Source organism: Nematolebias whitei, chromosome 1, assembly GCF_014905685.2.
Source record: "Nematolebias whitei isolate Nwh7 chromosome 1, NemWhi1, whole genome shotgun sequence".
NCBI lineage: Eukaryota > Metazoa > Chordata > Actinopteri > Cyprinodontiformes > Rivulidae > Nematolebias > Nematolebias whitei.
Genome location: NC_056498.1, coordinates 64,655,128 through 64,662,504, shown reverse-complemented (window position 1 = coordinate 64,662,504; position 7,377 = coordinate 64,655,128).

Below are 7,377 nucleotides of genomic sequence, written 5' to 3'. Positions count from 1 at the left end.
TTTAGCCCCACCCCACGACCACTTACTAACCCCGCCCCCCCCCCCCCCCCCAAAAAAAAATAAATAAATAAATAAATGAAGTGCTGAGATTTAACAATATTTAGCAGTGTATAACTGATACACATGTTCTGATGACTGGGTCGTTCTACAACCATTTCATCTTATTTTCTTTGCCTGCTGAATGTGTTAGACCCTACTGTGCTCAGAGAATGTATAAATGATCACATCATTATAAATTTTAAATAATTTTGCACATTCATTCCAAACATTTCCAGAGTCCTAAACACCAATCATTTAGATTTTAGCATTTTTAAACCTATAAAATGTTTCTCAAACCAGACATAATGGCTTCCTAATTCATTGGCAGTAAAGAGACACAGAATGAAATGCAGTAAAACGAAATGTGGGAAAAACATTTTATGAAACATAACACTTGCATAACAGTCAATACATTTGTAAGCACAATCACTCAGCTATTACACATTAACTCGGTAATAAAGCATAAAAAGCCCTCAGGAATGTGGGAGAAACTGGTATATGTTACAATTTTACACTTTGAAGATTTTGACTTTATCTGTGCACATTAATTTTACGTTGCCACTGTTTGGCTACGTTTACTTAAATTTTTGGCTTTGCATCTGAGGCTGCAACAGCTGTCAAATACAATTTATAAATGTCTAAAAGCTAAAACTGTGTTGTTGGTTGTTTAAAGGTTTGTTGGTTCTAGCACTACAGAAAGAATGAGGGAAGATCAATATCCTGTTCTAGCTTGTAAGCTTGAAAGGTTTGTGGCAAAAGCTCCAAAGGCTTTGTTATTGTTTCATTATCAGCATGTGTGTGTGTGTGTGTGTCCAGTTTTTATTATCTGCTGAGTATCAGCTTGTAGCGGCTGGTCTAATCTCCTTTGCTCTCTCTGAAACCCTGACAAGCAGTCAGCATCCATTCCAGCCCTGGGCAGCTATAAAAAATTAAAGATTTGTGTTCCTCAGCTCCTCCTCCTACACTGCTGCAGATACACGTCGGTGCATTTAAACAACTCCGTCCACGCTGCACCGTCAATCCATAACTGTGTTCGTGTAATGATTTGGTAAAAGCAGTTTCCAGAGGTCTCACAGCACAAGACGAATAACTGTTCAGTTTATCTGAAGCTAGGCCAGATTACATCTGTCAGCTGCTGTAACCTGCAGCTTTGCTTCCGATTCAAATTAGGTCAACATATTTAATGAGAACTATCAGAAAGTTACAAAGTCCATGCTCAGGTATACAATCCAACATTATTCAGTCAGGTCATCTGGACTGTCAACAAGGAAGAGGGCCGGCAATGGAGGAGGGTGCGTGGCAAAGCGACCATCTTGGCACCAACATAACTGGTTTGTTCCACTTTGGAGTAAGCTGTTGGTGGAAGAATCCGTTTTGTGTTGTGTGTTTCCTTGACTGATGAAGCCTTCCGGATCGAAGGCGAAACGTTGCAGCAAAAAAATAAACTGTCCAGATGACCTGACTGAAAACTGTTGCATATCAAAAAGTTGTTGTTTTTCTTTCGGCTGCTCTCTTCTTCAGGGGTCGCCACAGCAAACTAATTCACATGAAGACTTGGAAATTGTTTTTACACCCGATGTCCTTCCTGATGCAACCACAGACCACTGAGCCACCACAGCTCTCTGTCAATAGGGTGCCAGTGGGAGTAGATGGTGGGGGTTAAGGGATTGCTCAAGGGTTCACAGCAGGACAGATGAGGGTGGAGTGTTTCACCTTTCCCACCCACATTTTTGATGTTGTCAGGCTTTGGAGCCAGGTGTGTCTCTTTGGTCCCCTCTGCAGCAGCTCTTTCAAGTTTTGACCAAAACTAACATCCATCCATTGATTTTCTTTACCCGTTTATTCCATTTTGGGTCACGGGGGTCGCTGGTGCCCATGTCCAGCAATCACTGTGCGAGGGGCGGGGTACACCCTGGACGGGTCGCAAGTCCATCACAGGGCCACACAGAGACAAACGAGACAAACAACCATTCACTCTTTCACTCACACCTAGGGACAATTTAGAGTTACCAATCAGCCTAACATGCATGTTTTTGGACTGTGGGAGGAAACTGGAGTACCCGGAGAAAACTCACGCATGCACGGAGAGAACATGCAAACTCCACCCAGAAGGCCTCCGGACCGGGGTTTGAACCAGGGACCTGCTCGCTGAGAGGTGGCAGCTCTACCAGTTGCGCCACCGTGCTGCCCCAAAACTAACATAAAACTGAAATTTATTGGTTGTTATACTTTGTACAAGCAAAAAAAAAAAAAAAAAAAAAAAAAGAAAAAGAAAAAGTACTAGTTTTGGCTGTTTTCATTTCTTTTGCAAATCCTTACTTTAACTTTTTGCTTTATTGCTATACTTAATTATTTTTTCCACAATTAAAAAAATACACAGGTCTGCAGTTCATATTTTATTTATTTATTTATTTTTAACAATTTTCCCCTCTTTACAAGAATCTGGTCTTTTAATTTGTTTTAATTTGTAAAAATATCACTAAATGTTAAAAATCATTAGATATTTTTTATAATATCACCTGCAATGGCCATAAAAGTCTCCCCCAAAAAACCTAAAGTGGCCCATGGGCCACCAGTTGATAATCACAGTTGTAGCAGGTTGTTGTGGCTCTGGACACATTTAATTTATTGAATGAAGGTGTAAAAATGGCTCTTTTGATCATAAAGGTTGCACACCCCTGGTCTAGGGGGTCAAACCGGTGACCTTCTGATACAGGCTCACCTTCTTTAACATCTCCTAACTTAAATGGGTTGAATTTGTAATATTTATATGGCTGAAAATTGTTTATTGGTAATAATAATAATAATAATAATAATAATGATGATGAGATTCAATATATAAACTTTAAAAAGTGAGTAGATTTTGTAAAATAACCTTATATAAAGAACAGGCTTGAAAAATCCTCCCATGATCACAAATGTAATGTATAATTTAGCTTTTTTTTAAATTTTATCTCAGTTTCTTTGTATTTCTTGTTTTATTTAAAACATAGAACTGACTTGAAACAATTTCTCATGTGCAAAACATTTCAAAACTTGTCAGACGTTTTAATGGTATCACTAAAGGGAGTATGGAGGGTGGAATGTGACAAAAGTATATACATAAATAAATACATAATAATTAATTGTATGATTTAATTATTCAATACATCATCAAATCATTACAAATACAAATAAAATAGTAAATACACAATTAGTCAATTAAATGTCCCATGAAATAAATAAATGCACCTTTTAAATTCAACAGCAGTCTGCTGGCTCCAAAGATGAATAACATTATTAATTGACTTTTTATGTATATGAATGTTTCTGAACATTAATATTAAACCATAAACATTTGCAGCCAAGTTGAAAACTGAAAAGTTTTTTCACAATACTGGTTTAGATGGGGGCGGCACCAGCGACCCCTGCGATCGGAAAAGGAAGAAGCGGGTAAAGATAATGGACGGATAGCTGCAGACGGTGGCCCTGAGGTGCAAATGAACATTTAAAAAAAAAAAAAACACAATTACATTAAACCAAAGCAGGTGTTTTTTTTTATTTTAAGAAGTTTATTAACAACAGAACAACAGAATGTAACTGTCATGAAGGGTGTGGGGTCCGTACTGCAAGCTTTTTGTATTTTTCACTTTATCCTCACATCAAAAATCAAACATTTGTAAAATGCCCCTCGACCTCATTTGATCGAGATTTTTATATTTCACCAACATGTGTGACCTGGACAGAGTCTTGATGGTCGATACGTGCACGGTGTCTATGTCTCTGTGGTTTATTGTTTTATTCTGCTTGCTGAGTCTTTTTCCTAGTTTTTCTGTTTGGTTATAATAAGCTGCTCCTCCGACACACCACGCTCTGCTCGGTGCTTCACTTTAACCGTGTCCATTGTTTATCTCTACCCTCCTTTTCAGTTGCTCCTTGTTAAGCCCTTCTCCTGGATGTCTTGTTTGTTCCTCATGCCAAGTTTTGTTTCCTTTCTTGTCACGCTCAGCCTGTCTGGCTGATGCTTATATCTTTGGACATTCTGGCCTACAGCATTATTGGTTTTGTTTAAAATAAAATAAATCCTCCTTTCTCCCTGCCTCCTGAGTCTCGCCTAGATTTAGATGCAGAAAGACTGATAGTATATGACGTGACAGTCAGTGATGTAACACCAGTCTGTGCTCTTTTACCTCATGAAAAGACAACTTTTACCATTATGACTGTGAAAGTTACAATGAAGTAGTTTAAATATGGCAAATACAAGAAATAGAAATCAGGTATATTACAGTTTTAAAAGTCAGATATGAACAATAAATTTAGTGGTCTTAAATTATAGCCTTTTATAAATTATTTGTATATTTATGGGGAAATCAGTAAATTTTTGGTGACTAGTCATTGCACATTCTGGAGGGAAAGTAAAAATGTAGTTTTTTTTTTATTTTTTGTCTTTTTTTTTGTTTGTTCATGTTTTATTTTTCTAGATGTTTTACATTGTAGCACTTTGAGATTGTAAAATGTAACATACAGTACAAATTAAATAAATAATAATAATTATTATTATTATAAAAATAGACTAAAACATTAGTAAGAATAATGACCCATTCATCTTGAATGCCAAAGGTCAAACTGTAGGGTCCCTTTACGTTGCAAAAGCTGAAACAATTCATTTTTTACTTGATCATCTGATAACTGTTCATTGCTTCATACACTTGTGAATGAATGCAAGTATGTGCTCAAATCTACAGGCTGAACTACAAAATCATTACTTCTCCTAAAAAATAAATTAATATAACAATATAATATAGTAACACTGCTGATTTTGTTTATGCTTTTGCAAAGAAAAACAAAAATATTTCAGTGATGAAGTGCTTTTAAATATTATATTTTGAAAACCAGAATGCATTTGTATTTTTTGTATGTTTTAATTTAATTTAATTTTTATCTTAGCAGGAAGCTGATCCTTATTGCCGTTTACAGATCCCACTACAGGTGGGTCCTAATTGTCTTGCTGTGTATCTAAATCATAATAATACATTAAACGTGTCTCTCTCTCTCTCTCTCTCTTTATATATATATATATATATATATGCATAAGTAATGTCTGCAGTCTGCACACCATGAAATGAAAATGAAATGCTTTCATCCCGACAAATCAAGAAGAGACAGTGCTCTTTTCTGAAAATTGCAGGGGGATGTGTCTTGTCTTCAGCATTATGACCATTTTTAAAGGCTTGCCTATCTCTGCTATGAAAACCAAACAGTTTAGACACGTGGCACAGAAGAAAGTGATGCAACTTTTACCATGTTGGAGCTAATCCATCATCACTGATCTGCTGCAAACAATAGTTTACCGATGAAGCGAAGATGCTTATTGGAGCTGCTGAAGAGCAGCAGGAACTTGAGAGCATTTCTTCAAAGAAGATGGAAGCAGAGATTATGAAAGTGCATCACTTTACAAAAAGTGCTCATTAATACCAAACACATCTCTGAGTACTGATCCAAATGCTACGACATTCTCTTAAAAAATCCAACAATCTCAAAGAAATTTACACTGAGATTGTTAGTGTAACAGTAATACAGTATTATGAATACACTAATAGTAATAATTCATACAGATGTTGAGGCTATATTGATGAAAGCTTCAAATAATAAAAGAAAAATAGCATATTTCATATAGCTTCACACTATCCTGTTCTTTCATACACACAGTTGACCACTAGTATATTTTCCCTAAAGTGTAATGTGTGTCTCCTTCTCGCTCTGTTTTGTGTCACATTCAGCCTCCACAACACTTCCTGTCAGCAACCCATGCTTCAACCTTATGGAGTCCAACCAGAGCTGGTGAACTTTACTCTAATGAAGATCCTTTAGCAGAGCAATCCCTCTGCTGCTGCCTTCTCACATCCAAAGGGCTCCTTACACTCCAAAAGGACACTTTTCACTTTCCACTGAGGCCGAGCTGGTCGTGGCAGCTGTTAAACAAGAGAACAGTAGGCTGACAAGCAGATGGCAGAACTGTGTCAAAGGGATGTGTAAATGTGCTGCTAGTGGCAAGAATTACACGTATTTGTTTATGATTCTTTCTGAGTTACCATGCGGCTGTGTTTCCCCTTCTTATAGTATCATTTAATGGCCTTGATATCGCCCGCTGTCATTCGTAACAGAGTTTTAGACTGAGCTCATCTTATGTTTGGTTAAATCTTGAAAATAACTTTATGCAAAATGATGCATCCCAAGAATACTGTAAAGTGATTCCCTGTGAATCACTGCCAGTGCTGGCCTGAGCCTCCATGGGGCCCAAAGCAAAATTTGGTTTGGGGTCCTCTGTTTCTGCTAATAATGTGGATTACTGCAATCAACAGTCAGATGATCAGATCATTCACCCATCTTACACAAACTCAATGCAACTCTGACAGTCCTGTTTACATTTTCATTTATGTATACATTAAAAGTAACAGTCAAAAACAAACAAACAAACAAAAAAAACAAACAAACAAACACCAGTATGCAATGTATTTTACAGCAAAAGTGTCACCTGGTTTATTATCTTTGGTTCCAAAGAACTGCAACAGTAATGTTCAAAATAATTTGTAGTGCAAGATCAACAACAAACAACAGATAAAATAACTTAAATGCATAAAAAAATAAATTAAATTGTGCACAAACAGACAAAATAAAATTAAATAAAAAAATAAAATGTCAAGGAAATACTTAAATAATGTAAATGAACAGTTACTTGAAATCACGTAAAATGGTTAAAAAAAACTACATATAAAGTTGTATAATTAGTTCTTAAAACTATGCAAATGTATGCAACAATTTGTAAAAGCTGAACTTAAAATATTAAATAGAATCATATAGAAATCATTACCAAAAAAAAAAAAAAAATCACTTAGGGGGCCCCCTAGTGGCCCCGGAGCCCTAAGCAGCTGCTTAGTTTGCTTATGCCTTGGGCCGCCCCTGGTCACTCGTGTAGCAGTTAAATGGTTTTGACTCGTTGTTGACAGAGTCTCAGACGCTTTCTTTAATATCTTTGTGTTTATTTATCCCCAGCATTATTAAGCACGTCCTTACAGGCGTGCATGTCGTCAAAAAACCATATGCCTTCTGGACTACACACACAAATCGAATAATTAACATGAACCTCCCACAGACAGGTGCATTCAATAAGGAACAATGGAATGGTCTTTTACTTTCTGTAAGTTTCATTTTAAGCATTCTGGTGGTTCAAACTATATATTTTCCAACTGACAAACAGGGTTGGTGGCAAAAGTTTTAAGCAAAGATCTGACGCAACGAGTAGCACAAAGTTTGAAGTATCTCATAATATTTTAGCATAATAAATGTAAAACTAACTGA